The 27,904-nt window shown below is 37.3% G+C and overlaps 1 protein-coding gene across 4 annotated transcripts in view; it reads left to right on the top strand.

Annotated features, from left to right (window-relative positions):
* The window catches only part of LOC134226456 (atypical protein kinase C), a 576,984-nt gene that overhangs the window by 299,735 nt on the left and 249,345 nt on the right, over window positions 1–27,904 (top strand). The gene's annotated exons all lie outside the window — the stretch shown is intronic.

The following is a 27,904-nucleotide window of genomic DNA, read 5'->3' as shown; positions in this document are numbered from 1 at the left end:
CAGCTCAATCGCTTGTTGCATAAGCTGGCGCATTTGATTTGAAGTTTGTATGGGGATTTCAGCCAAAATGTATAGGAAAATACACCTCCGTCACTCATTCGATCTGGAAATTGGTTCTGATTGCTCGATTGACCTCAGAATTGCAAAAACGGCAGTTGGTATGCTACTTTTATATGGGTTTCGGCTGATGCGATTCGATCAAAAAACCCAAAAATACACAAATCAGCTCCTAATAATTCAGCCGAAAATTATATAAAAGTTCATTTAATCATCATTCAATGTTCTGTGAAATTGTTCTGTAGCATACCAACTGCCGTTTTTGCAATTCTGAGGTCAATCGAGCAATCAGAACTAATTTCCAGATCGAATGAGTGACAGAGGTGTATTTTCCTATACATTTTGGCTGAAATCCCCATACAAACTTCAAATCAAATGCGCCAGCTTATGCAACAAGCGATTGAGCTGAAATTTTCAGAGATTGATTTTCTCACCCAAAGACACAATTCTGGGGGGTGCCCCGTGGAATTCGACAACATTTTTTTCTCCCCATAGTAATCTGGGCCAGTCTAATGTAGCAAGGACAATCTGAACCGAAAGACTCGCGGTTTGGTTTAGGTTAGATAATACAATAATCGGGTAGAAGCACTTTATTTTGCCACCCGAAACGCATATTTGTCACACAAACTGCCGCAAAATGCAAAACATTCTAAATATTCTGTAGATTTCAGAATTAGGCCGATACAAATATTTAAAAACAATTTTTCAAAAATAATAAAAACTTGTGTTGCCAAAATCGAATCGGGTCTGTAATTCTGATTTAATTATGATGATAAGATATTCTTTTTTTTCATAGAAACATGCCGTTTAAGTTGCTAGTATTTTGGTTGAATTTTGGTCATACGTTTTTAATTCTCGCCATCCCCGTGATCCAATGTTGGACACCCCGTTGTTGCTCCGTTGGAACAAATGTCTCGAACGGATATTTAATCTATTAACGGAGGTTAGGCAACGCCTGTCACGCGCTTACATTTTTTGGCTTAGCTTAGCTTAGAATGTATGACGCATTATTGCAGCGGTGACGAAAATGAATACATGTTTAGCTCTCAAAACAATCAAAGGAATTTTGCCTGTGGCGTTAATTGAAATCAGATGTGCTACATGTCGCCACCTTTTATCATAATAAAAACATGAACTATTTTATATCAAAAGATTAATAATCGAATTTTAATAATAGTGCTTCAGATTGGCCCTAAGTTTGAGGGCTTGTTTTCCGGCATTTGTTTATTTTGCCCTTGTTCTTCAATCGGACAGAAAATGGCTTTGCATCAAAACTACTGTTTTCGTTTCATTTTTAATCAGAAATCAATGATTTATAATAGGAACATTTTTAGTGTTATCGTATGAATGCTTACTGAGTATGTATGACTCTTAAATATAAAGAGGTGAAATATTGCATTAAATCTTTAAAAAATCTATTTGTTTTGCCAAGGTGTCGAAATATAACACAGTGGAGAAATTATAGTACATCTACCCTACAGTATGAAAGAAAGGGAATTTGGGGTGTTTAATTAATTAAAATGGTGATGTTCACATAGTTGACATTCTTGAAATCTAGGGTAAAATACCCAATAGTGGACCCCCTAGTAGCGAAATTTTGCTCCTCCTGGTATAAGGAGTGGAAATTTTCAAAATAATAATTTTGTGTGATATCTAATATCAAGCTCTGTATCTCCTCTTCACGATACATACATAAAACACTCAAATACTCGACGTTATTCTTTGAAATTAACATTGTAAAGTTGGACTAAATTTGCCCTATAGTAGACCCCCTGGGGGTCCATAATAGGAATTTGCTTCCCTATAGTCGACACTTCATTTGATTTTCATGTTTCGTTTCGGGACGTTCGTCTTCCCTATTATGGACCCCCCAAAATATTCCTATAATGGACACTCTCGTGTTTATTTTTTTATAGAATTGTAAAAAATCAACTAATTTTACTTTTCATAGCATTTTCAATGCATGTAATCAAATCGCAGGACTGTAAGGTAGGTTCTCCCGATGGAATTTCATAGCAAAATGTTTCCATTGTGCTTTGATAATGAAAAAATGTCTGGAGGGTCCACTATTGGTTGGGGGTCCACTATTGGGCACTTTACCCTAGTAAGGATTTCTCGTTTAACTTTTCAAAAAGACCTAAGTATCATTTTTTTTTCATGAAAAAATATGTTAAGCTCTTTTTAGTGGAATGTATTCAATCGTCTAAGACTCCATTTAATTCCACCAATTATTTCGATATCTTTGCAAATACGTATTTCGACCACAACTGTGTGGTCGTCTTCAGTGTCTCGTACTTAACTCGACTTTAAAATCGATACTATTTCTTATATTATTTCTCACGCCAAAAAAGTCTCTCCCAATGTTTTGGTAGGGGAACTAGGTTTAGAATGCGCCAGTCAGCTATTACGAGCCATTGCATTTTCTGGGTGAACAGGCTAAATTAAGTTACAAACCCGATGACAGCTAACGCTTAAACATGTTTCTAGATAATCAAATTAATAGTCAAGACATCTACAATAATGTTTTTATAAATAAATTAGTTTTTATTTCCGCCTTTTGATAAAATTTAAGCTTCCGTTCGCTTAAGGGTTTTCCGCTAGATAAAAACATTTTTTCAATAATCTTTGCACACGTCTGGAAAAACAAATTAGTAAAGATTGTGAAGTTACTAAAAAAAAATAACTTTACTTCATTTTTCATAGAAAAACACACATTTCAATAAAACCTCTGCATGCAGGATAAAACACGTCCATCTGATGTGCTTGACTATGGATGTCATAGTTTGAGAATTTATCAATTAAAAAGTGACAAATAAGAATTGAAAAGTGAGAAAATAAAATTGAAAGGTGATGAGTGAGAAGTTATGAGTGAAGAGAAGTGAGAAGTGAGAAACAACAAGTGTAAAGTAGGAATTGAGAATTCCACTAAAAAGCCCTCAATAGTATTATAATACATCATGATTTTTAAGCTAAGATTTGGGATATGAGAACTAAGGATTGAGATGAGAGAAACGAGAAAAAGGAATGAGAATTGATAAGTGAGAATTGATAAATGGGATTGAAAAGTGAGCAATGAGACGTGAGAGGTGCAAAATAGAGAAAACAAGCGAGAAGAGTGACGAAGGGAGAGAAGTAAATAGTGTAGAGTAGAGACTACTCAGAATAAATTTTTTTCAGCATAGATTTTTGGACATCCAAGATCAATCAGACTGTTTCAGTTATGGCACATGTCCTTTTCGATGTGTAGAATAGAATGAGCTATCGTAAGAGATTCTGGGTCATTCGAGAAATTTCTGGAGTTAGGCCTTAAGATCTACACATGACACTAAAGATTTCTCGTATTGTTTTAAATGCTCTTTTGGATGTGTAGAATAAAATAAGTCAGCGATTGAGGTTCTCGGTCATCCAAGAAATTCCTGGAGTTAGTTCCTCAGATCTACACGTGTAACTAAAGACCAATCGGACTGTTTTAGTAATATCACATGTCTTTTTGGATGGTTAGTATAGAATGAGCCATTGTAAGAGATTCTGGGTCATTCAAGAAACCCCTGGAGTTAGACCTTAAGATTTGCACGTTTCACTTTAAGATTTATCGGGCTATTTTAAATGTCATACATGCCCTTTTGGATGTGTAGAATGGAATAAGTCAGCGGTAGAGGTTCTTGATCGTTCAAGAAATCCCTTGAGATTGGCACACAGGTCTGCACGAGTAACCGAAGATAAATCGATCGATTTTAAATGTGGTACATGCCGATTTTTAATTATAGAATATGATGTATCTACGGCATAGGTTGTCGGTTATCCAAGGCATACCTAGAGCAAGGCCTTAAGATCTACTACAAAACAAAAGAGAATTGCCTTTTGTGGTACATAGGTACAGGGCATGTATCATATTTGAAATAATCCAATTGCTTCATGGTTACTTATGTAGATATAAAGGCCTTATTCCAGGGATTTTATGGACAACCAAGAATTCATACTTTGGACACATTCTATTCTATGCAACACAAAAGGCATGTTCCATAATTGAAAGAATGCAAGTAACCTTTGGTTACGCATGTAGACCTAAGGCCAAAACCTATGCTGGAAACGCGTTCTATTCTATGCTTTATAAACGCCGTGTGCCAGTTTTGGAACAAACCATTTGATCTATAGTTACGCATGTAGACCTAAGGGCTTATTCCAGGAATTTCTAGGACGACCAAGAACCTATGCTTGGAACGCGTTCTATTCTATGTATCACAAAGGGCTTGTATCATATTTGAATCAATTCAATAGTTTTATGGTTACACATGTACACCCAGGGTTTTTTTACACGGTTGGATTTCATTAATTTCTCGGTTAACCTAATCTTTCACAGTTTTTTAAATACCCTCTGAATTTTCTTTGATTTTTTGTGAGTTTTTTCGTGGGGTTAACTCATTGCTTCATTGACGCTGAAGGTCTTAAACGACCAAAACCAAACCGTGTAATAAAAAACCTGGGTGTAGATCGAAAGGCCTTATTTCAGGGATTTCTTGGTCGGCCAAGAACATATTATGTGAACACATTCTATTCTATGCATTACAAAAGGCATGCTCCATATTTGAAGCAATCCAAGAACATTTGGTTACCCATGTAGACTTAAGGCCTTATTCCAGAGATTTCTTGGTCGACCAAATACCTATGCTGGGAACGCGTTCTATTCTATGTATCATAAAGGGCATGTGCCAGTCTTGGAACAATCTATTTAATCTGTACCATATTTGAATCAATCCAATTGGTCTGGTTACACATGTAGTTCGAAAGCCCAGGGATTTCTTGGAAGGCCAAGAAGCCATACTGTCTTCTTCTTCTTATTGGCATTACATTCCCACATTGGGACAGAGTCGCCTCACAGCTTAGTGTTCACTAAGCACTTCCATAGTTATTGACTGCGAGGTTTCTAAACAAAGTTACCATTTTTGCATCCGTATATCATGAGGCTAACACGATGATACTTTTATGCCCAGGGAAGTCGAGACAATTTCCAATTCGAAAATTGGCTAGACCGGCACCGGGAATCGAACCCAGCCACCCTCAGCATAGTTTTGCTTTGTAGCCGCGCGTCTTACTACACGGCTAAGGAGGGCTCCATAAACCATACTGTGGGCACATTATATTCTATGCATCACAAAGGCCAGATGCCATATTCGAAACAGTCCAATTAATCTTTGGTTACGCATGTAGACCTAAGGGCTTATTCCACGAATTTCTTGGACGACCAAGAATCTATGCTTGGAACGCGTTCTATTCTATGTGTCATGTAGGGCATGTACCATGTTTAAAACAGTTCGATATATTTTTTGTTGCTTTTATAGACCTTATGGCCTTTATCCAGAGATCTCTTGGACTATCAAGAACCTATGATGTGAACACATTCTATTCTACGTATCACAAAGGGCATATATCACATTCGAAGCAGTCCGATAGATCGTTGGTTACTCATGTAGACCTTAAGATCTCATTCCAGGAATTTCTTGGAAGCGTTATACAAAAAAAAGTATAAACATATCTTGCATGCGCAAATCAACTAGTTACACGAAAATCTAGCAAAAAAACATTTCATAAGCTTTCATTGCAGTGAAAACGAGAATAGGACTTTTCATAAACTGATACTTGATTCTTCTGTCAGTTCACTGCTGTTTGTTTACATTTTCAGGCTGGCGCGATTTAGCTTCGGGGTGGCGCGTTTCAACCCGCATGGTTGAATTTGCACAAAAATGCAGCGCTTCAAAATAAAATCGTTTTCTCGGAATATAATTAGTTTTTCGTCCAAATTTTTATCCCTTATTATAGATGGTAAGTTAAATTAGTGGTTAACACATTGGAAGCACATACTTCCGATTGTTATCATCGATAAATTCGAAGTTTTGATTAGGGGCGCATATTGACCGTCCTTCCCCTACTCGTCCTTAATCGATGGTGCGTTCGATGAAAAATGCTGTCCCGTTGTTTCCAATTGAAAATTGGGCCAGATCGGACTATGGGATCTGAAGCTACGACCAAAATACTAACTTTGATTGATCATGACTGTCACTGGTGTGCTTTTCTTCCGCATTCTTTGCCTCCAAGAGTACTTTTTTCGTCGTAACCCGGTGGAGTTTGTTCTCTTCAGCTCTTATTCCATTATATCGCTCTCTATTTTGTCGTGTAGCCGCTACGAGCCTGCAGCTCCTGGCCTGGTTTTCTCATGTGTCGCTTTTTGGCACTCCACGTCATACCTGCCTTCCCGCTGCTTTCCTTGTGTCCTATCAAGTACCTCTACGCAGAGCCTAAAATATTCATCTTCATGAAGCAACTTCGGTCCGAATTTTGACAAACATCGCATGATTATTCAAAACAAAGAATGACATAGTCAGACGACTACTGCACAAACTCATTCATTCGACTGTCACTGAGTGTGCTTACTATGTGCAGAAAAAAAACATAATTAGCATTGTTTATGTTGATGTTTACCGTTGAAAGTGCCTCGCGGATGAAAATTGGATTCAGTTCTATGTGATAAATTACTTTACTCATCAGAAACATGTTCAGATTTCAGATAATTTATCAATTTGAATTGAATTCAATGACTAATATTCAATAGAATATTGACAGTCCAGAGCTTACTATGAATGTGTCTGGAAGTGGGCTGAGAAGTGAAGACAGGTGGACTTCACCAAAAAATTTCGATTATTTTACACTCTGCCTCTACGGCTGTTGTATTGATCGTCTCATGGACCTGTTGCCGCAATGCATTCAAATTTTCTGCATGGTGTCCTTCGATTCGTAACGCCTTGACCCGACACTCACTGCTTGTTCAGCCGCATGGTTCTGTCACACTTATGGGCCAACCACAATTGATACGTTTGCGTGCGTTTTGACAGTTTTGCCATGAGATATCGTATGTTTTGTATGTTTGTATGTTTTGTATAGACGCTCATATAACTCGTCCTTCTTTCCTTGATTTGTCGTTGGTTAATGTGCATGCATTGATCACTTGATCGCTTGCCCCCAATTTTCAACACGCAGATGCGATCACTTACCGGTCTCCATCTAAAGATTCGACTCTGCTGCTTACCAACTCCATGCTATCCTTTGAATGCGGTATCCGCAATTGGATCCACTGCGCGGAATTCCCTTGGACCTTTGGAAGTCATTGGTTCTTCTGAAGCGCTGAAATATTTATCTTTTGCAGCTCTTTGTTAACCATGGCCAAAATCAGCTTAAATGCCACCGGGAACCCAATCCCTCTGGAACTGAGTAAAAAATCCACCAGCATTCACTCAAAAACCTAATGTTTAGAAGTCTAGTTTTAATTCAAAAGTCCAGTTCAAATCTATCCGAAAATCTGAAAGTCATTATTTCTTCAGGAATTTAGTGTATTAATCCATATAAAGGGTCCGGCAATTGAACTGCTACATAAGCGAGTAAAAAAAAATAGTACCTAATATACAACATACGTATTTAGAACTACACTTACTTGTTCGATGGCTACTCAGTTTTAATAAGAAATTTTAAGCTTTTAGTGGAATGTATTCACTTGTCATAGGACGAGTATGCACTATTCCACTTAATTTCACTACTTTATTGTACCTTTGGCAGATACGTATCTCGACCTCAACAGTAAGGCCGCCTTAAGTGTTTCGTACTTGACTCGAGGTCTGGAGGATTTCCCGCGCTACCATAACCAGGAATCTGGTACTGTCAGCAGGCTCGAAACTATATTTGCTAATATAAAGGCACTTTTGTAATTATCAATTTATGTTTCAAGCTTACTCGGGTATACGTCATTTCAAAAATGAATAAAATCAGCTGTTCCACGTATAAGGGGCTGTCCACGAACCACGTAGATAGAAATTTCACATTTTCAAATCCCCCTCCCCCTTAGTAGACTATCGAAGACGATTGTATAACATTTAACCGAAAACTATTTCGCGGAATTCATTTTCGTGGTTGAACATTTCGCGGAATAACATTTTTCGGTTTGTAACTTTTCGCGGTTCGATATTTGGCGGATTTTCCCTTTTCGCCGAATGACTTTTGGCGGAATTTACCATTTCGCTGAATATTAATAATTCTTGTTGTGTTCATGTGTTCATTCATTAGTGTTAACAGCAAGTATTACCTGCGAGGTTTCTAAGCCAAGTTACCGTTTTTTTTTGCAATCGTGTAGCACGAGATTAACACGTTGAAACTATTATACCTAAAAAAGCCCAAAAAAATGTTTCGAAGAATTTTGCTACACCGGGTTAGAAGTTGAACCCAGCCTCCTTCAGCATAGTCTTGCTTGGCAGCCATGCATCTTTTCGTATGGCTAAAGAAGGCCTCCAAGAATATGTAGAAGTAGTTTTCAAAATTTCAATTGCCCCTTACAAATCCTTTATAATATGAGATATAATGACGTAATTATCTCCTCTCTTCACTTTGTTACGGATAGAGTTTTATGATTAATTCTTTATTTCTTCATTTCGCCTTATGCCGAAAAAACATATTCATTCGAAAATGGCATTACCCTTTCCATCGCCTTATACCGGGCATAGTCGTTCTTTTAAAGAAGGTTTTATCAACTTCTTTCGCCTTAGGGGCCTTTTAAAAATTACTTAATGCTGAAGGGAAAGGAAGGGGGTCAAGTCGAGCGTTACGATCCGTACAAAAATATTACTGAGTTCAACTTAATCCTAGAATTAAAAAAACACACAAATAAAGCTTAATTACCTTCCATACAAAAAGCGTTATTAAACCTTCCATACAAAAAGCGTTACGAGGGGGAAAGTGGGGATCGAAAATCACCAAATTTAGCGTTACGTAATTTTAGAATGCACCCTTATACCAGGCATATGCCTCCCTTCGTTACTCCTCCCTTCGCCTTATACCGGACAGACGCGTTCTTTTAAAGAAAGGCATTATTAACTCCTTTCGCATTATACCGGACAGACCAGAGATGGTCGGGTTTGAAATTAGTACAATATCGGGCTCGGGTCGGATACGGGTTTGTGAGATGACAAAAATCGGGTCCGGGTCGGTGTTAATTGTGAGTCTTGTTCGTTATTTGGGCTAAAATTTTTATCGATTTAAAAAAATAGAAAATATTTAGTTTGAATTTTCGGGCAAAACTTAAGTGCGGGCTTAAATAATTAAATTATGTCGGGTTTGAGTCGAGTCCAGGTTTACGAATGCAGAAATTCTCTGGTACGGGTCGGGTTCGGGTTTGATAAAAATTGGGTTCAGGTCGGGTCCGGGTTTGAAGGAAATTTTCAAATCGCGTTCGGGTTTGCAAAATGTAAAACCCGACCATCTCTAGGACAGACGTATCCATTCAAGGTAGGCTTTATTTTTTCCCTTTACAGGGCAGATGCGTTAATTCATAGAAGGGACTACCTTCTTCCTTTTCTTTATACCGGGCAAACGTGTCCAGTTCAAGAAGGCATTGTTTACTCACTTTGCGTTATACCGACTGGGTGCGGTCATTCAAAGAAAGCATTACCTTCTTTCATTATTTAAATCGCAATCCAAAAGAATTTAGGCCGGATTGTATTAATTAAGTAGAAATCGGAAAATATTTCAGTGATAATTATTCTAACTGAATTCCGTCAAATGGCATGATTTTCGGTGAAAAGGTGCATTCCGCGAAATGTGTTTCGGAGAGTTAATACATTTCGCGAAAAAAAAAATCCGCAAAGTGTTTTTCGGTTTTTCCCAAACCCCCTCCCCCCTTGAAGTCTACGTACACTTTTCCAAATTTTATAAAATATCACATGTGATTGGCAAAATATGGAATACAACCACGTTTTGAACAATTCAGTTATTTAAATCCATTTCAGTATGTAAACATTACAATAAAATTCGAATTTCTAACATAACTAAATCAAACCGAACAAAATCCAACAAAGCAAAAACATTTTTTTTGAAAATGTTTTCAAAAGTTTTTATAGAACACTATTACTTCAGAGATTTTTAGATTTCTTGAAAAACTGGAAGAAAAATCAAACAAATGCACCTTGCACAAATCTGCTGTATAAATCGTTTTTCAAAAAAATAAAAAAAGTCTTCATAGACTTTTGGTATACCCTTCTCCCGTCCCCCTTAGTAGACTAACGTAAACTTTTTCGAACCCCCCTCAATAGTCTACTTGTTTTATAGACACTGGACAGCCCCTAACTAAAACCGTGAAATCTGCTTCTGTTATGTTATAACGTTGATTAAGTATTTTCATAATCCTGGAAATTAAAAAAAAAACCTGATCTGTTTAAATATCTGGTTTTACAAAAGTTTATTGAATCTTTCTAAAATTGGGTAAAATTTCATTAGTTTTTGGTTCTGGTGCTCTAAATGTAAAATATTGCGCATTTGTTTTTCTTAGTAAGAAAGAGGCGCCCTATAGAGATTTCGCTAAGGGCGCTCGGAGTTCGCGCTACAACTCTGAATACAGTGTTATACCCCTTCTGATCTGATAAGTGTATGGCCGGACTAACAAAATGTATCACGTTAATTCGACTGTCAAATTAGTGTCCAATATTGCCGATTTAAAAATAAATTGTAGTTAGATGGATTAATCTGGGCTTCATGCCATTGTGCCGTATTCAGTACAATGCACACTGGGCCACGGGGCGGAGCTAGCCCGACAAAATACCTTGGAGCTTAGGGGATGCGTAATTTTGAGTTGGTGTCTTCGGAAGAGTGTCGTGTTTTGAAAAAATATGAAGCTCAGTGTCGAGCATTAGTTCAAATTTTCGCCGCATAGGTGGCGCTGCGATACAAACTTTTTTGTTTTACATTTTAGAGCTTTAGTGTCTTCGGCAAAGTTGTAGAACGTAAAAAAATAACTGTAGTCGCCGAAGACACCTAAGCTTTATGTCTTCAAATTGCTGAGATATAGTTAAAATTGTAAAATTTCATTGATTTTTATATTTCTCGCACTATTTTACCCAAAACTGTAAAGAAACTAATCACACGCGACAGAACTAACTGATTTACACAACTGATTATGGTTATGGTCCATGCTTGAGTTGTTTTTACTGTAACTTGGTCTAAAAGTATCATAGTGAAGTTAGTGAAGTTATTGAATTCGAAACATTAAACTATCATATTAAGATAAAGGAACTGATCAGAGTAGTCCATATTTTTATCGAGTAACAAAACACACAGTACAAATAATCGGATAAAGATCGATTTCAATGAGTTAATGTAATCTAAACGTATAACATTATTGACATTTTTAGTCATATATATTTGTTTACGATAAAATCAGTCCTACTACTAGGATGTTCAATTGGGTTGTTTAGCAAAGAAAAATATGAGATTTTTTATAGTCTAACATAAAAAGCATGCTTAGCTAATCTCGAACAAATTTTTATTTTGTTTGTAAACCTTTTATTTACATTTTTATACAGCAAACAATAAGCCATTTCAATCGATAGAATGACACTAACATTCATAGAATGACAGTTGGCCCATGCAGCATAAGAACATTTTTTAATCCCATATAAATTTAAAATGCAAATTAAAAATAGTTCCGGGGCTCAAAAAATTCTGAAAAATTGGGGTTAGGCCCAGTTTTTTTATACAGATTCAGAATATGTAAAAACATATATACCCCTAAACAACCCAATTATAGTTTATGTTGATAATCGATGCCCGGTAACGTGTTCTGCAAATGTTTGCCACAACATATCGATTAAGAATCGTAGTAGGCAAAGCGTATGCTGTTGATCTTAGTATACATATTTACTGAGGGTTATGCAGGTGAGATTTCAAAATCAAAACATTTCATCTTCATTAATTGTGGTTTTCTTGTTAAACATTATAGCGAATATGTTTTTTTTTTTGCTTTTATCCGATAATCGATATGGCTCAAGGTAAGTTATTTTAATCAGTTTATACATATCATACATTAATTAGTATATCAGTATCCAGTATCACCATACGAACAATTGTCCAGAAAACAGTTTCCTCAAACGGCCAGAGATTTCTTTCCAGAATCAGCGCAACAACTATTGAAGTGAGCAAATAAAAGCATTTTCATAATGTTTGTAGGTTAGTCATTTTTATTATTTTTTCCTTCATATGTCACGTTGTCCAATGAAAGTTGAAGTCTGGGAAAAATAATAGAAGGCAACTGAAGTGTATTGTGTTTGCAAACTCGTTTTCTTGGTTAGCCATGAATTGTTTGCTTTGACCCACTAATGTTTCAATATTCAGGTTAATATTTCTTTTTCAACTTGATGAAATATCAAAAACTCTTGCATAAACCATGAGCACTATCAACTGTGACAGACTACTAGGTTTTAATATGTTATTTTTTACATTTTTCGTAAATAGTCCAAGAAAATCTAAAAAAAAGATGAAACTTTACAATTTTTACTATATCTCTGCAAATAGAAGGTATACAGCTTAGGTGTCTTCGGCAACTACAATTATTTTTCCACGTTCTACAACTTTGCCGAAGGCACCAAAGCTCTAAGCCGTAAAACAAAAAAGTTCGTATTGCAGCGCCACCTATGCGGCGAAAATTTGAACTAATGTTCGACACTGGGCTTCATATTTTTTCAAACGCGACATTCTTCGGAAGACACCAACTCAAAATTACGCATCCCCTAAGCTCCAAGGTATTTTGTCGGGCTACCTCCGCTCCGTGGCCCAGTGTGCAATGGCAAATTTAGGATACGATTAGTTATTTGGCCTTAAACAATTTACGGAATTCCTACATAATTGGCCTATATTTTCTCTAGTAAATGCAGTAGAAGCAAACGGTGCATCGCTACTGATACTGGGGAGTATTATCTTGCTTATCATCCAACTAACTTTGGAAGACGACAAAACCACGAGAGCGTAAAGCCGTAAATTCTTTCAATCTCGATCTGTTTGTGGCAGCGATGATGGTGATAATTTTTGTGGCAGGTATATGTATAAATGGACAGAGTTCACTATAAGCACCCGGACTGTGGTGTTCCAGTTTTGGGCAGCGAAAGTTAACAACTATTAGTAGGTTGGCAGGAATTTTTAGACTTGTAATGTTCGATGCTCGTGAGATCATTGCTCCTTTGAACGCTTGGGACATCAGATGTGCTTTTGTGAAATTTAGCACATTGTTTTGGATAGTAAAAAGTAAAACTGAGACTCCATTTTTTGTTCAAACATCCTGTGAAATTTTCTTCAGAAAATCTGTATAAAGGCCGTACTGAAAATATAGCCCCTACTTATCGTTACGACATTTCACATCCTTTCAACAAAATTATCGAACCAGCACAAAGTGATAAAGCAACAGTATTTTTTTTTCTTTCACCCACCCTCCATGGTGGCGCGAAAAAAAGGGTCTTCAAGAACTACAGTGCCGTTTGTAGTTTGAGCTTCGAAAAGAAATGACTCCGGCAACGAGTGCAATAAATTTCACGCGCTGAATAAATCATACCCCGTTGAAATTGGTGGAGTTCCGGGATGAAACGCCAGGAAGCTGCAGCACGGTCGGGGCGGGCAGTCAGTGGTGGTGGGTGGGCCGGCAAGCATGGCGTGAAGGTCCTCTTTTCATCTGGCTGCAACGAATTGCAATAAAGTGCTCTTCGAGAAGGGAACCCATCATCGGAGGAGATTCGGATCGCCAGCTGTGAGTTTTGTTCGTTGGGTTCTCCTCCGTTTCGTTCGGCGAACACACTCGTGACGAGGACGCCATCCGCCAACCAGCAACGGCGGATGAACGCCGGACCTCATATGTTATTTGTAAACATAAATCTTTTTATGTATTTTTATAAAGCCATCCGTCAGCCAGCGCCAGCAGTGGCAGCAGCGGGTGGCACGAAACTTCGAACGTTAGTTAGAGGAGAGATTCAGAATCTGATATAGAGCGGAAGGCAGTGAATTTTTCTTCAAACAGCTCGTTTCTATTATTCGAAGCTGATGGTGCATATTCTCCACCAGTTGGGAGGGATGATTTCGAGCTCTCGTGCACTTGGGTTCAATGGATCACCATCAGCGCACTTTGAACTGCTGTATTCTAGTGCCGTGGGTTAAGGAGGTTCATTAAAAAACTAAATTTGTTTCTGAGTTATGATGCACAGGACGCTTATTGAAATTCTGGAGTTACGTAGGTTGAAACATCTTGAAATTTCTGAAAAAGGAATTGCAAGGTTTCTTTCTCACACATTCTGGGACCAAATTTTTGAAGCTCTGACATGCCCTTGTTCATAAGTTATGAAGTACTGAAGGTCTTTTGTTTTGAAATTTTGATACTTTCTGATTAATGTACTGATGCTCTTAAGTTCGGATATTCGGAATTGTCGAGGTCCTGAAATTTTGATATGTTGAAACCATAAAATTTAATGTTTGACCAAAAGATCAGATATTCAAAACCAAGAAAACTTCTGGAATTTCTAAGGCCTTAAATCTTAAAAATTAGATTGATCCAAGTTTGTGAAAGTTAAAAGGCTGTGTGCAGAAATGTAAAGTTCAGAAGTTCAATTGACCTAGTTTAGAAGCTTTTTTTTCTTTATTATTGAGGTTTTCAGCCCTGGGTTGGTGCACCTCAGAGTTTAAAAGCTTAGAAACTGAATAGTTCAACATTTGCATTAAATAATACATGAAGTGAGAAGTTAAGAGTATGAAGTCTCAATTAGTAGCTCAGTTGTTTGTATAGAAGGTCAGATGATCATATGTGAAGAAATAAAACCAAGAAAAAATGATGAACATGAGTTTACAAATTCTTGAATTTAATATGTCCAGGTGCATGTTTAATGGTTTTTAAATTTGAAAGTTAAGTAATTTGGTAATTTATCAAAAATTTGGATTTTCATATTTCAAAAATTTAAAATAAAATCTGAAAAATTTCGTTTTTAGATGTTTTAGATTTTTATAAGTACAGCAGATTCATGAGTACAAAAATTCAAAAGTTTTGAAGTTCCAATTTTCATAAGTGCAAATGTTGAAGGATTCAAAATCAGGGCAAGTTTAGAAGTTTATCAATTTTAGAAATCTAGAGTTTCAAATGCGAAGAAGAACAAAAGAAAACCTTCGATAATTCAAATGGATGATTCAAGTTGGGAGCCTTTCAAATCGCAAACAGATAATTCAAGTTTGGAGCGTTTCAATACGCTCTCCGTTTTCTTAGGTGGTGCGACCCGATTTGATTGGCATCGAACTACTAGAAGTAAGACGAATAGCCGCTCCAGCCACGTTTGCTGGGAAGCTACTTACCGAAAATATCGATTGTCCAAAACTACTGCCGCAACTTAATCTGCATGTACCTGAAAAACCTCTTCGTCAACGATATTTTTTGTATCTAGAACCACAGACTTACAATTATGCACTACACGAGCCAACTCGGTCAATTAGCCGGCGGTTCAACGAGTTTTTCGACCTGTTTGACTTCGACGTACCAGTCGACGTGTTTCGTCATCGGATACTCGACTCTTTCCGTACCGTTGTCCGTATCCAACTAGTTTTATTCATTCAGACATTTTATTGTCAGTTGGATTTTAATACATAAACGAATAAACAATCTCACGAATGATTTGAATCGTTCATGAGTTTTGAGATTTTGAGTTTTTACCAACACTAAGGGTCAGTAGTCAAGATGTTTAATTCTTCGGGAGTTTGCAAGTTTCAGAAGATCAGAAGTTTCAAACATTCCCAAAAAGCTCAGAAGTTAATCATTTTGAGCTTTAGAAAATCACAAGTTGCAAAAGATAAGATCTTCACCACATGCAGTAGATAAGCTGTTTCAGATGACACTTTCGTCGTATTGTTAGCCGTTGTTTGATCGAAACTCATTCGCTACCAGATTTTTCCGAATAACTCGTCGAAAGTTACCTAGCAGAATTCCATTTGGCCGAATAGGACGTTCCGACGCATGGTTGTCCGAAATGCCCTTAAGTCGAAATGGTCGTTTAGCAGAAATGGCTGAACTGTTCATAAGGCCGAACTAATAATGTCTTTTGGCCGAACAGGTCGAAGAGCCGAAAATATCGTATAGCTGAAAATGACATTTGGCCGATTAGATTAGGTCAATTGGCCGAAAATTCCGTTTGGAAGAAAGGGTCATTTGGCCGAATAGGCCGTTTGGCTGAATAAATCATTTGCCAGAAAATGCCGTTTGGTCGAAATAGTCATTTAACTAAAAAATGCCATTTGGTTGATCAATTTATTTACTAAACGGATCATTTGACCAACGTGAATGTGTAAAGTGTGAAGTGATCAATGATAATTGTGAATTGAGAAATAAGAATCGAGAAGTGAAAAATTAGAAGCGAGACGTCTTCCATCCCTCATTTGTTATTTATCACTGCGTAAAGTCAGTATTAAGAAAAGAATAATGAGAAGTTAGAAATGAAGGGTGAAAAGTGCAAAGCTAGTCGTCTCACTCCTCGCCACTCAATTCTGCTTCTCAATTCAGAGAGAGCGAGAAGCGAGAAATAAGGAGTGAAAGTTTGCACTTCTCATCCTTTCATTTCAAATTTCTCACTGTGAAAAGTGAATAAGAAGGAAGACGAGAGACTGTATAAATGGAGAAATGCGGAATGAGCAAAGAATAGTGAAACGTCTCATTTCTCAATTCTCACTTTACACAATGAGAAGTCCGAAATGAGGATTGAGAAGTGCTAAGATAGATGTCTTACTTTTCACTTCTCACTCCTTATTTGTCATTTCGCACTTTTTGTTTCCTACTTTTGGTAACCAATCATCAATAATCACTTCTCACTTTTCACGTTCGCTATTTTTCGGGGAAATGACCTTTTCGGCCAAACATCATTTTTACCCAGGTGACCTTTCGGCCAAACGACATTTTTGGCCGCATGACTTGTTCGGCCAAATGGCCTTTTCTGTCAAACGACTTTTTCGGCCAAATGGATAGTTCGGCCGAACAACATTTTTGGACGTATGTCTATATTGGCCAAATCACATTTGCGCCCAAATGACTTTTGGCCAGTATGGGTTTTATTTCAATGGTTTATTGGATCAAATGGCATATTCGGCCAAACAACAGCAGCATTTCTCACTTTTCACAGTATGAAGTGAGAAATGAGAAGCGAGAAATAAGGAGTGAGTGGCCTCACTTGTCACCTTTTTTTTCTCATTTCTCACCGTGAAAAGTGAATAAGAAATGAGAAAAGAGGCTGTGTATAGTGAGAAGTGCAAATAGAAAAATGCGGAATGAGCAAAGAAAAGTGAAAAGTCTCACTTCCCATTTCTCACTTTACACAATGAGAAGTCAGAAAAGAAGAGTGAGAGGTGCTAAGATAGATTTCTTACTTTTCACTTCTCACTTCTTATTTGTCATTTCACACTTCTTGTTTCCTACTTTTAGTAACCAAGCATCAATAATCACTTCTCACTTTTCACGTTCGCTATTTTTCGGGCAAAGAACCTTTTCGGCCAAACATCATTTTTATCCAGGTGACCTTTCGACCGAACTATATTTTTGGCCGCATGACTTGTTCGGCCAAATGGCCTTTCCTGTCAAACGAACCACATTTTTTGACGTATGTCTATATTGGCCAAATCTAATGTGACCAGACGTCCCGCATTTCGCGGGACGCTGCATTTTTTGACTTCATTTTTCAAAGTTATTTTAATCACATTAATTTATACGGTCTCACAAATATTTTTAAAGATTTTTTTGGTCCAAAATCTATGCAGAATGCACTTCTTTTATGTAAATTTCCAAGCCAGTGACCTAATACAGATAGGCGTCCCGCGTTTCGTATGACGCTTGCTGGTTACATTAGCCAGATTACATTTACGACCAAGTGACTTTTGGCCAGTATGGGTTTCAAATGGCATATTCGGCCAAACAACAGCAACATTTATGGAGTTTTGCAGGATCACAACTTTGAGAAGTTGCACACTCTCAGAAGATATTTTTTTAAGCATTCAAGTGATCGTTTCGAACTTCAGAAGCTCCGAAGATTCGGAAAATCGAAAGTTTCAAACATTCACAAAAAACTTAAAAGTAGCAACATTTTATACTTCAGAAGTTGAAGGCCATTTTTTCTGTGTTTGACATTCACAAAAAGCTAAAAAAAGAAAAGAGAAATGAGAAGTTAGAAATGAAGAGTGAGAAGAGAAAAGTTAGACGTCTCACTTCTCACTACTAAATTCTGGCTTCTCAATTTACATTTCTCCCTTCGCATTTCGCACTTTTCACAGTGAGAAGCGAGAAATGAAGAGTAAAAGATCTCACTTTTAACTTTTTTTTCTCATTTGTCACCGTGAAAAGTGAATAAGAAGCGAGAAGAAAGGCGCACCACTTTTCACTTCTCCCTGTGTAAAGGGAGAAGTGCAAAGTAAGAAATGCGGAATGAGTAAAGAAACGTCTCACTTCTCATTTCTTACTTAACTTAACTTAACTATAAACTATAACTTACTTTCTTAACTATAAGAAGTCAGCCTTATTTCTCACTTCTGAGAAGTGCTAAGATAGATGTTTTACTTTTTCCTTATTTCAATACCAAATTTTCAAAACGACTTATCTGCTTCTCACTTTTCACGTTCGCTATTTTTCGGGCAAACGATCTTTTCAGCCAGACATCATTTTTGCCCAGGTGATCTTTTCGGCCGCCAAATGGCCTTTCCTGCCAAACGACTTTTTTTTGCCGAATGGATAGTTCGGCCGAACTTTAGACGTATGCCCATATTGGCCAAATCACATTTGCGCCTTTTGGCCAGTATGGATTTTATTTGAAAGGTTTGTTAGATCAAATGGCATATTCGGCCAAACAACAGCAACATTTTTGGAGTTTTGAAGGATATTTTTTTAAGCACTCAAGTGATCATTTCGAATTTCGGAAGCTCAGAAGTTTCGAAAAATCAGAAGTTTCAAACATTCACACAAAGTTTATAGACCGGAACTTTTAGAAAATCAAAACTTTTAAAGGATCAGAAGTCTCAAACACTCACAAAAAACTTAAAAGTCGGAACATTTTATACTTCAGGGTGAAAGTGAAAAGTGAAGGGTGAGAAGTGAAAAGCTAGACGTCGTTCTTATCACTACTAAATTCTGGCTTCTCAATTCACATTTCCTCCTTCGAACTTCTCACTTTTCACAGTGGGCAGTGAGAAATAAGAAGAGGTCTCACTTCTCACTTTTTTTTTCTCATTTCTCACCGTGAAAAGTGAATAAGAAGTGCTGTGTAAAGTGAGAAATGCAAAGTGAGGAATACAGAATGAGCAAAGAAAAATGAAACGTCTCACTTCTCACTTTACACAATGTGAAGTGAGAAATGTGGACTGAGAAGTGCTAAGAAAGATGTCTTACTTTTTACTACTCACTCTTTATTTGTCATTTCGCACTTCTTTTTTCTTACTTTTAGTTTTCAATCATCATTAATCACTTCTCACTTTTCTTTCAAACTTTCCTGTTCCAAACGACTTTATCGGATCAGGAGTTTTGGAAGATCACGACTTTCAGAAGTTGCACACTTTCAGAAGATACATGTTATTCACCTTCAAGTGATCATTTTGAACTTCGGAAACTCAGAAGTTTCGAAAGATTAGAAGTTTCAAACATTCACTAAAAGCCAAACAGTTTCAGAAAATCAAAACTTTCAAAAGATCAGATGTTTCAATCACTCACAAAAAGCTTAAAAGTCCGAACATTTCGAACATCAGAAGTTCACGACCAAACGGCCTTTCTGTGTTTGACATTCACTAAACAAAGTTGAACATTGAACATGTTTCAGAAGATCAGAAGTTTTGGAGGATCACAACTTTCAGAAGATTCACTTTTTCGGAGACAATAAGAATTTTCAAACATTCTAACGAACATTTTGAGCTTCGGAAGCTCTCAAGTTTCAAAAGATCAGAAGTTTCAAAGATCAAAACTTTCAGAAGATCAGATGTTTCAAACATTCACAAAAAGCTAGAAATTTTGAACATTGATCAAGTTTTCGAGGATCTGAACTTTTAGAGCATTGGAACTTTCAAAAGATGAGAAATTTCAAACATTCACTAAAAGCTTAAAAATACGAACATTTTGAATTTCACAAGTTTGAAAAAGACTATCAGAAGTTGCGGAATAGCAGGACTTTAAGAAGATAGTAATTTTCAATCTTTCACAAAAGGCTAAAAAATTTGAAGACCAGGAGTTTTAGAAATTCAAGACTTTCAGAAGATCCATTAACCATGTTTCAGAAGACCAGAAATTTCGGAAGATTACAACTTTCAGAAAATTCGCATTTTTGGAAGATAGAAACTTTTAGCAGATCACATGTTTCAAACATTCACCAAAGGCTAAAAAGTGTGAACGTTGAATGTTTCAAACATTAAAAAAGCTAAAATGTTTGTGAATGAGTTACGAAGATAAGAAATCTTTAGAAGATCAGTTTGACAGAAAGAGTCATATCGTTTGGCCGAATGAACCATTTGGAAGAAAATGCCGTTTGGTCGAAATGGTCGTTGTCATTTGGATAAACAAGTTATTTGCTAATTTTGAATCATTGACCGACAATGTTAATTGGAACGAACAAAAATGAATGTAAAAAGTTCGAAGTAATGAATGATAATTGAAAATTGAAAAGTAAGAATCGAGAAGTGAAAAATGAGAAGTGAGACGTCTCCCACTCCTCATTTCTTATTTATTACTTTGAAAAGCCAGAATTGACAAGAGAGAAATGAGTAGTTAGGAATGAAGGCTGAGAAGTGAAAAGTTAGTCGTCTCACTTCGCACTGCTCAATTCTGAGAGAAATTAGAAGCGAGTGAGAGGACTTACTTCTCACTTTTTTTCATTTCTCACTTCGCACTGCTCAATTCTGAGAGAAATGAGAAGCGAGTGAAAGGTCTTACTTCTCACTTTTTTTCATATCTCACCGTGGAAAGTGAGAAGTAAGAAATAAGAAGTGAGAAGAGAGGTGCATCACTTTTCACTTCTCACTGTGTAATGTGAGAAGTGCAAAATGAGAAATGCGGAGTGAGAAAATCAAAGTGAAACGTCTCACTCGCTTCTCATTTCTCTCAGAATGAAGAGTAACGTCTTACTTCTCATTTCTCGATTTACACAGTGGGAAGTGATAACTGATAAGATAGTTGCATTACTTTTCACTTCTCACTCTTTATTTTTCAATTAACGCTTCTGTAAGTCTAGCTACCAATCATCACTAATCACTTCTCATTTTTCACTTTTGCTATTTCTCGGGCAAACGACCTTTTTGGCTAAACAACATTTTGATCAGGTGATCTATTCTGTTAAACAACTTTTTTTCCACATGACTTGCTCGCCAAATGGTCTTTCCTTCCAAACGACTTTTTAGCTAGTTCGGCCGTACAAAATTTTTGGACGTATGTCCATTTAGGTCAAATCAACTTCGCGGCAAAATGATTTTGGCCAGTATGGCTTTCATTTTAATGGTTTGTTCGATCAAATGGCATATTCGACCCATCAACGGCTTTTCAGTGTTTTACATTCACAAAAACTTAAATAAATTGAACATTGTTTTAGAAGATCAGAAGTTTCGGAAGTCACAACTTTCAGAAGTTGCACATTTTCAGAAGATATTTTTTTTTCAAGCATTCAAGTGTAAATTTCGACCTTCAGAAGTTCAAAAGTTACGAAGGATTAGATGTTTCAAACAATCACAAAAGGCTAAAAAGTTTAAAAACTAGAAGTTTTAGAAAATCAAAACTAGCACAAGGTCAGAAGTAGCAAACACTCACAAAAAGCAAACCAAGTTGAACATGTTTTAGAACAGCGGTTCTCAACCTGGGGTACAGGTACCCCTGGGGGTTCCTTCGCTGGCCCTAAGGGGTACCTCGGACAAAAATGCGTAATGGCGGACATATTACAATTTCAATCAAAACTTATTTATAGAGTTTTGATTTTTGTGTATTTTCTATTTCAAAAAATTATATTGTACATAATATGTAATGCGATCAATAAATCCCAATTCATACAACCAGCACAATGTATGAAGGGCTGCGGAACAAAAGATAAAACGAACAAAACGTCAAATGAATAAAATGATTTTTTTTTTCACTAAAACTCGATTGCTTCGTTGCAAGAGGTTTAGAAGCATCCTTTTACGCCTCTCGGAAGCCTTCTTCCAAGCAGCTCGAAGGCTTCCTTTCAAGAGGCTCGGAAGCCTCCTTTCAAGTGGTTAGGCTGCCTTATTTCAAGAGGTTCGGAAGCCTTATTTCAAGAGGTTCGGAAGCCTCTTTTCAAGAGGTTCGGAAGCCTCTTTTCAAGAGGTTCGGAAGCCTCCTTTCAAGAGGTTCGGAAGCCTCCATTCAAGAGGTTCGGAAGCTTCCTTTCAAGAGGTTCGGAAGGCTTCTTTCAAGAGATTCGGAAGCCTCCTTTCAAGAGGTTCGGAAGCCTCCTTTTAAGAGGTTCGGAAGCCTCCTTTTAAGAGGCTCGGAAGCCTCCTTTCAAGTGGTTTGGCTGCCTTCTTTCAAGAGGCTCGGAAGCCTCCTTTCAAGAGGTTCGGAAGCCTCCTTTCAAGAGGTTCGGAAGCCTCCTTTCAAGAGGCTCGGAAGCCTCCTTTCAAGAGGCTCGGAAGCTTCCTTTCAAGAGGCTCGAAAGCCACCTTTCAAGTGGTTCGGAAGCCTCCTTTTAAAAGGTTCTGAAGCTTCCTTTCAAGAGGTTCGGAAGTCTCCTTTCAAGAGGTTCGGAAGTCTCCTTTCATGAGGTTCGGAAGCCTCCTTTCAAGAGGCTCGGAAGCCTCATTTCAAGAGGCTCGGAAGCCTCCTTTCAAGAGGCTCAGAAGCCTCCTCTCAAGAGGCTCAGAAGCCTCCTCTCAAGAGGCTCAGCCTCCTCCTCAAGAGGCTCAGAAGCCTCCTCTCAAGAGGCTCAGAAGCCTCCTCTCAAGAGGCTCAGGCCTCCTCTCAAGAGGCTCAGAAGCCTCCTCTCAAGAGGCTCAGAAGCCTCCTCTCAAGAGGCTCAGGCCTCCTCTCAAGAGACTCAGAAGCCTTCTCTCAAGAGGCTCAGGCCTCATCTCAAGAGGCTCGGAAGCCTCCTCTCAAGAGGCTCAGAAGCCTCCTCTCAAGAGGCTCGGAAGCCCCCTCTCAAGAGGCTCGGAAGCCTCCTCTCAAGAGGCTCGGAAGCCTCCTCTCAAGAGGCTCGGAAGCCTCCTCTCAAGAGGCTCGGAAGCCACCTTTCAAGAGGCTCAGAAGCCTCTCAAGAGGCTCAAAAACCTTCTTTCAAAAGGTCCCGAAGCCTCTTTTTAAGATGCTTGGAACGATTTTTTCAAGAGGCTCGGAAGCCTCCTTCCAAGAGACTCGGAAGCCTTTTTTCAAGAGGCTCGGAAGCCTCCTTTCAAGAAGCTCAAAAGCCTTCTTTTATAGAGGCTCAAAAGTCTCCTTTTCTAGAGACTCAAAAACCTCCTTTTAAGATGCTCGGAAGCCTTCTTTCAAGAGGCTCAAAAGCCACCTTTCAGGAGGCTTTGAAGCCTTTTTCCAAGAGGATCGGAAGGCTCCTTTCAAGAGGCTCGGAAGGCTCTTTTCAAGAGGTTCGGAAGCCTCCTTTCAAGTGGTTAGGTTGCCTTCCTTCAAGAGGCTCGTAAGCCTGCTTTCAAGAGGCTCGGAAGTCTACTTTCAAGTGGTTCGGAAGCCTTCTTTCAAGAGGCTCGGCAGCCTCTTTTCAAGAGGCTCGGCAGCCTTCTTTCAAGAGGCTCGGAAGCCTTGCTTCAAGAAGCTCAGAATTATTTTTTCAATTGGCTTGGAAGCATACTATCAAGAGGCTCAGAAGCGTTCTTTCAAGATGCAACGGAAGCTTCCTTTCAAGTGGCTCGAAAACCGCATTCAAGAGGCTCGGAAGCCTCTCTACAAGAGGCTCAGAAGCCTCTAATAAAGAGGCGCGGAAGCCTACTCTAAAGGGACTCAAAATCTGAAAGGAGCTTTCCTCGGAATTATGTGTTCAAGAGGATTGGAAGCCTGCTTTCAAGAGGGGGTACCTCAAATCATGCAAAAGTTCGAAGGGGTACCTCTCAAGAAAAAGGTTGAGAACCACTGTTTTAGAAGATCAGAAGCATCAGAAGATCACTACTGTCAGAAGATTCGCATTTTTGAAGATAAGAATTTTTAAACAAGCTAGTGAACTTTTGGAACTTCGGAAGTTTCAAAAGATCAGAACCTTTAGAAGATCAGATGTTCTACACATTCTCAAAAAGCTGAAAAGTTTGAACATTGATAAAGTTTTAGTTGATTAGAAATTGCGGAAGATTTGAAATTTCAGAAGATTAAAACTTTCAAAAGATCAGAAGTTTCAAACATTCAATAAAGGTAAATATTGCGAACGTTGAACAAGTTTCAGTAGATCAGAAGTTTCAAAAGATCTGACCTTTCAGAAGATCAAAACTTTCAAAAACTCACAAAAAGCCTCAAAGTCCGAACATTTTGAACTCCAGAAGCTTCAAAAGCTTAATAGTTTGAACATTGATCAAGTTTCAGAAAGTCACAAGTTGCGGAAAATCAGAACTTTCAGAAGATTGGAACTTTCAAATGATCAGAAGCTTCAAACATTCACCGAGAGCTAAAAAGTATGAACGTTGAACAAGTTGCTATAGGCTAGAAGCTTCAAAAGATCTGATCTTTCAGAAGTTCAGAACTTTCAGAAGAACAGAAGTTTCACACATTCACAAAAAGCAAAAAAGTTTAAAGTTTTAGAAAATCAAAATTTAAAAAAAAGCTTAAAATTTCTTACATTTTGATTTTTAGAAGTTCACATACGACCTGCCTGTATTTGACTAAAAAAAAGTTAAATAAATTGAAAATTGAACCAGATTCAGTCAACTTTGAGAGATTCGCATTTTTAGTAGATCATAACCTGCAAAAGATCAGAAGTTTCAAACACTGACAAAACATATTTTGAACTTCAATTCATGTTCACGCGTACTACCGTGTTTGACATTCACAAAAAGTTAAATTAGTTCAATCAAACTTAATTGTCCATTCAAAATATTCACAAATGGATTGTGAATGATTCGACTATGCGTACAAAATTAGGTAATCTCGGATTCATTCAATAGTCGCTAAGTTGCGTAGGGCAGATGGAGGTCCTTCATAGCTTAGTTGGTTAAAAACACCACTCTAGGTCGTGGGTTTGAGTCCCTTCGAAGGAAAGTGGTTAACTCCAATATATTTTTCAAATCATAATCTTCCACATAATTTACATATTCACATTTGAGTTTTCAGAACATTGTAAGTTAAAATAATCGAAAATTGAACATGTTTCAGAAGATCATAACATTGATCAAGAATTAGAAGATCAGAAGTTACGGAAGATCTGAACTATCAGAAGCTCAGATCGTTTGGAAGTTCAGATGCTTCAAACATTGAAATAAAGTTAAAATGGTTGAACATTGAACTTGTTTTAGAAGATAAGAAATCGCAGACGGTCGGAAATTTCAGAAGATTTCGGAAATTAGGATTTGAAAGATCAAAAGTTTCCCACAGTTACAAAAAGCTAAAAAGTTTGAAAATTGATCAAGTTTCAGAAGATTAGAAGTTGCGGAAGATCAGAACTTTCAGATGATGAAACATTCACAAAAAGCTATCCCCTGAAGGTCAAAAGTGTGAACATTTTGAACTTCAGAACATCAGGAGTATCAAGTTTTAGAAGATCAGGAGTATCAAAAGATATGATCTTTCAGAAGTCAGAACTTATAGAAGATCAGATGTTCCAAAAATTCACAAAAGAATAAAAAAGGTTCAACATTGAGCAAATTCCATAAGATCAAATGTTTCGAAAAATCAGAATTTTAAGAAGATTAGATCCTTCGAAAGATCAGAAATTTCAAACAAACAAACATACACAAAAGCTGTAAAATGTGAGCATTCAACAAATTTCAGAATATCAGAAATTGAAAATATTCACCAAATATGTAAAGACGAACTTTTTGAACTTCAGAAGTTTACAAGTTTTAAAAGGTCAGACGTTCAGATGTTAAGTTCAGCGATTTTTTGTTTTCGTGGTTTAGAAGTTTAAAAATTATTATGTTCGACAGGCTTAATAACCAAGAAAAAAATCTGAATTTTGATAATTTCGAACATCAGAACTATCAGAAAATTGAGGGTGCTTTAAAAGTTTAGAAAATCAAAACTCACAAGTTTTGGAAGTTAGTTTCAAGCAAGGTTTTGAACATTTTCGAGTTTCAGAAGTTCAAAAATTCTTGAGATCAGAAGATTTGATCAAAAAAAGATCAAAGATCAAAACTTTTGGACTTTTAGAACTTTAGCAGTTTTAGAGGATCAGATATTCAGATACTTAAATGATCAGATGAAGATTTGAAAGCTCACAAGAAGTTCAAAAGTTTCAGAAATTCAAAATTTTCCATGTTTTAATAGGGTAAATCACTACTTGGGCCTATGGACCCCATTCCCGGCTCACTGCACAAAAAACTAATTATTTATACTGTTTGGTAGCCGTAGGTTTATGATTGATATTTTTTAAAATGTCTCCTATTTATCGCGCACAATACTCAATATTTTTCAACCATTTATTTCACTCCTAATCGATCCAATTATAGAAATTAAAAATGTAGATTCCAAACTTTTGCTCTTCGTTGCAACACCACTGAGCCGGAGTGATTCTTTCCTCTTTTACAAAACGGTATCATCAAATAAACACCTACCTGAAAATCTTCACAGTGCTCGATACAACCATTGCTTCAGGCTGTTTATCACCACACAAAAATGCTAATATCACGCACTTCAATCTTTTCTAATTGTTCGTATCACTAGATTTTATATAAACATATTAGAATACATTTAAAAATGTATCCTCAAACCTAACAAAAATCACCTCGGCCCAAGAACTTCTAGCTGTACAGTGCTGCCAAAAGGCCATGAGTCTTATTTTAGTATGAAGATAATCCTTCGTCGTTAATAGGAAAACTGTCTAAAACGTTGACGCTTTTATGTTATTTATAATTATCTAAATTTCAAAGACTAAAAGCAATATTTTTTCAAGTATTTGGAAGGAATTTGGATGAGTGCATATATCTTCTCAACCAATTAAAAATTATTATGAATAATACCATCTGGCATCACGGTATCGTGGAACGTGCATATTTTTGTTTACGTCTCATTTTCTACCGTTTCGAGAGAGAGATTGAGAGTAAGATGTTGAGAGATTGAGTAAAATATTGCATATGCCGAAGAGATTTGGGGTATGCCAGATAAGCAATCTCCTATGACTGAAATGAGTGCTGCACCATGTTAATTTAAATCAAATAAAAGCTTTTTCGAGCGGTTTTTAGCAAGAATAACTATTTTTTAAGCAGAGGTGAACCTCATCGCAATATTACATGGCCCACAAAATTCAGGAAAAGTAGCTCCTAGTCATAAATATCAATTAAATAATGCAGTCGTGCGCATGTTAGGCCGGGAATGGGGTAAGAAACCCTATATCAATTTCAGATTTTAAAAGGTTTAGTGAGTTCAGACACTTACGCATTACATTTTCAAAAGATTCACCAGCACGCTTAGAATACAAAAATTCACTCATATCTAAACACGTTTCAGTCGCATTATAAACTGTGATGATCTGAACAAGAACACTCAAAACACAATTTCCACATTCCGTTCCATATCACATCCAATTTATTCCGTAATCCACCTCAACACATCTTTGTACACGATCTTGTAAGCAGCGTCCCCATATATGAAATCCGAATGCTGCAGCTCTTCGTACGGTCGCATCCTCACCCGCGGACTGTTGATCAAGCGGGACCCCAGTCGCATCACCCCCACCGGATCAACGATTTTGTCCCGCAGTCCGTAGTGGATGTTCACCGGTATCGAAACGCGATCCAGCGGGTACTCATTCAACAAATTTCAGAATATCAGAAATTCAAAATATTCACCAAATATATAAAGACGAACATTTTGAACTTCAGAAGTTCACAAGTTTTAAAAGGTCAGAAGTTC

Source organism: Armigeres subalbatus, chromosome 3 (genome assembly GCF_024139115.2).
Source record: "Armigeres subalbatus isolate Guangzhou_Male chromosome 3, GZ_Asu_2, whole genome shotgun sequence".
Lineage (NCBI taxonomy): Eukaryota > Metazoa > Arthropoda > Insecta > Diptera > Culicidae > Armigeres > Armigeres subalbatus.
This window is presented reverse-complemented; position numbering and strand designations above follow the sequence as displayed.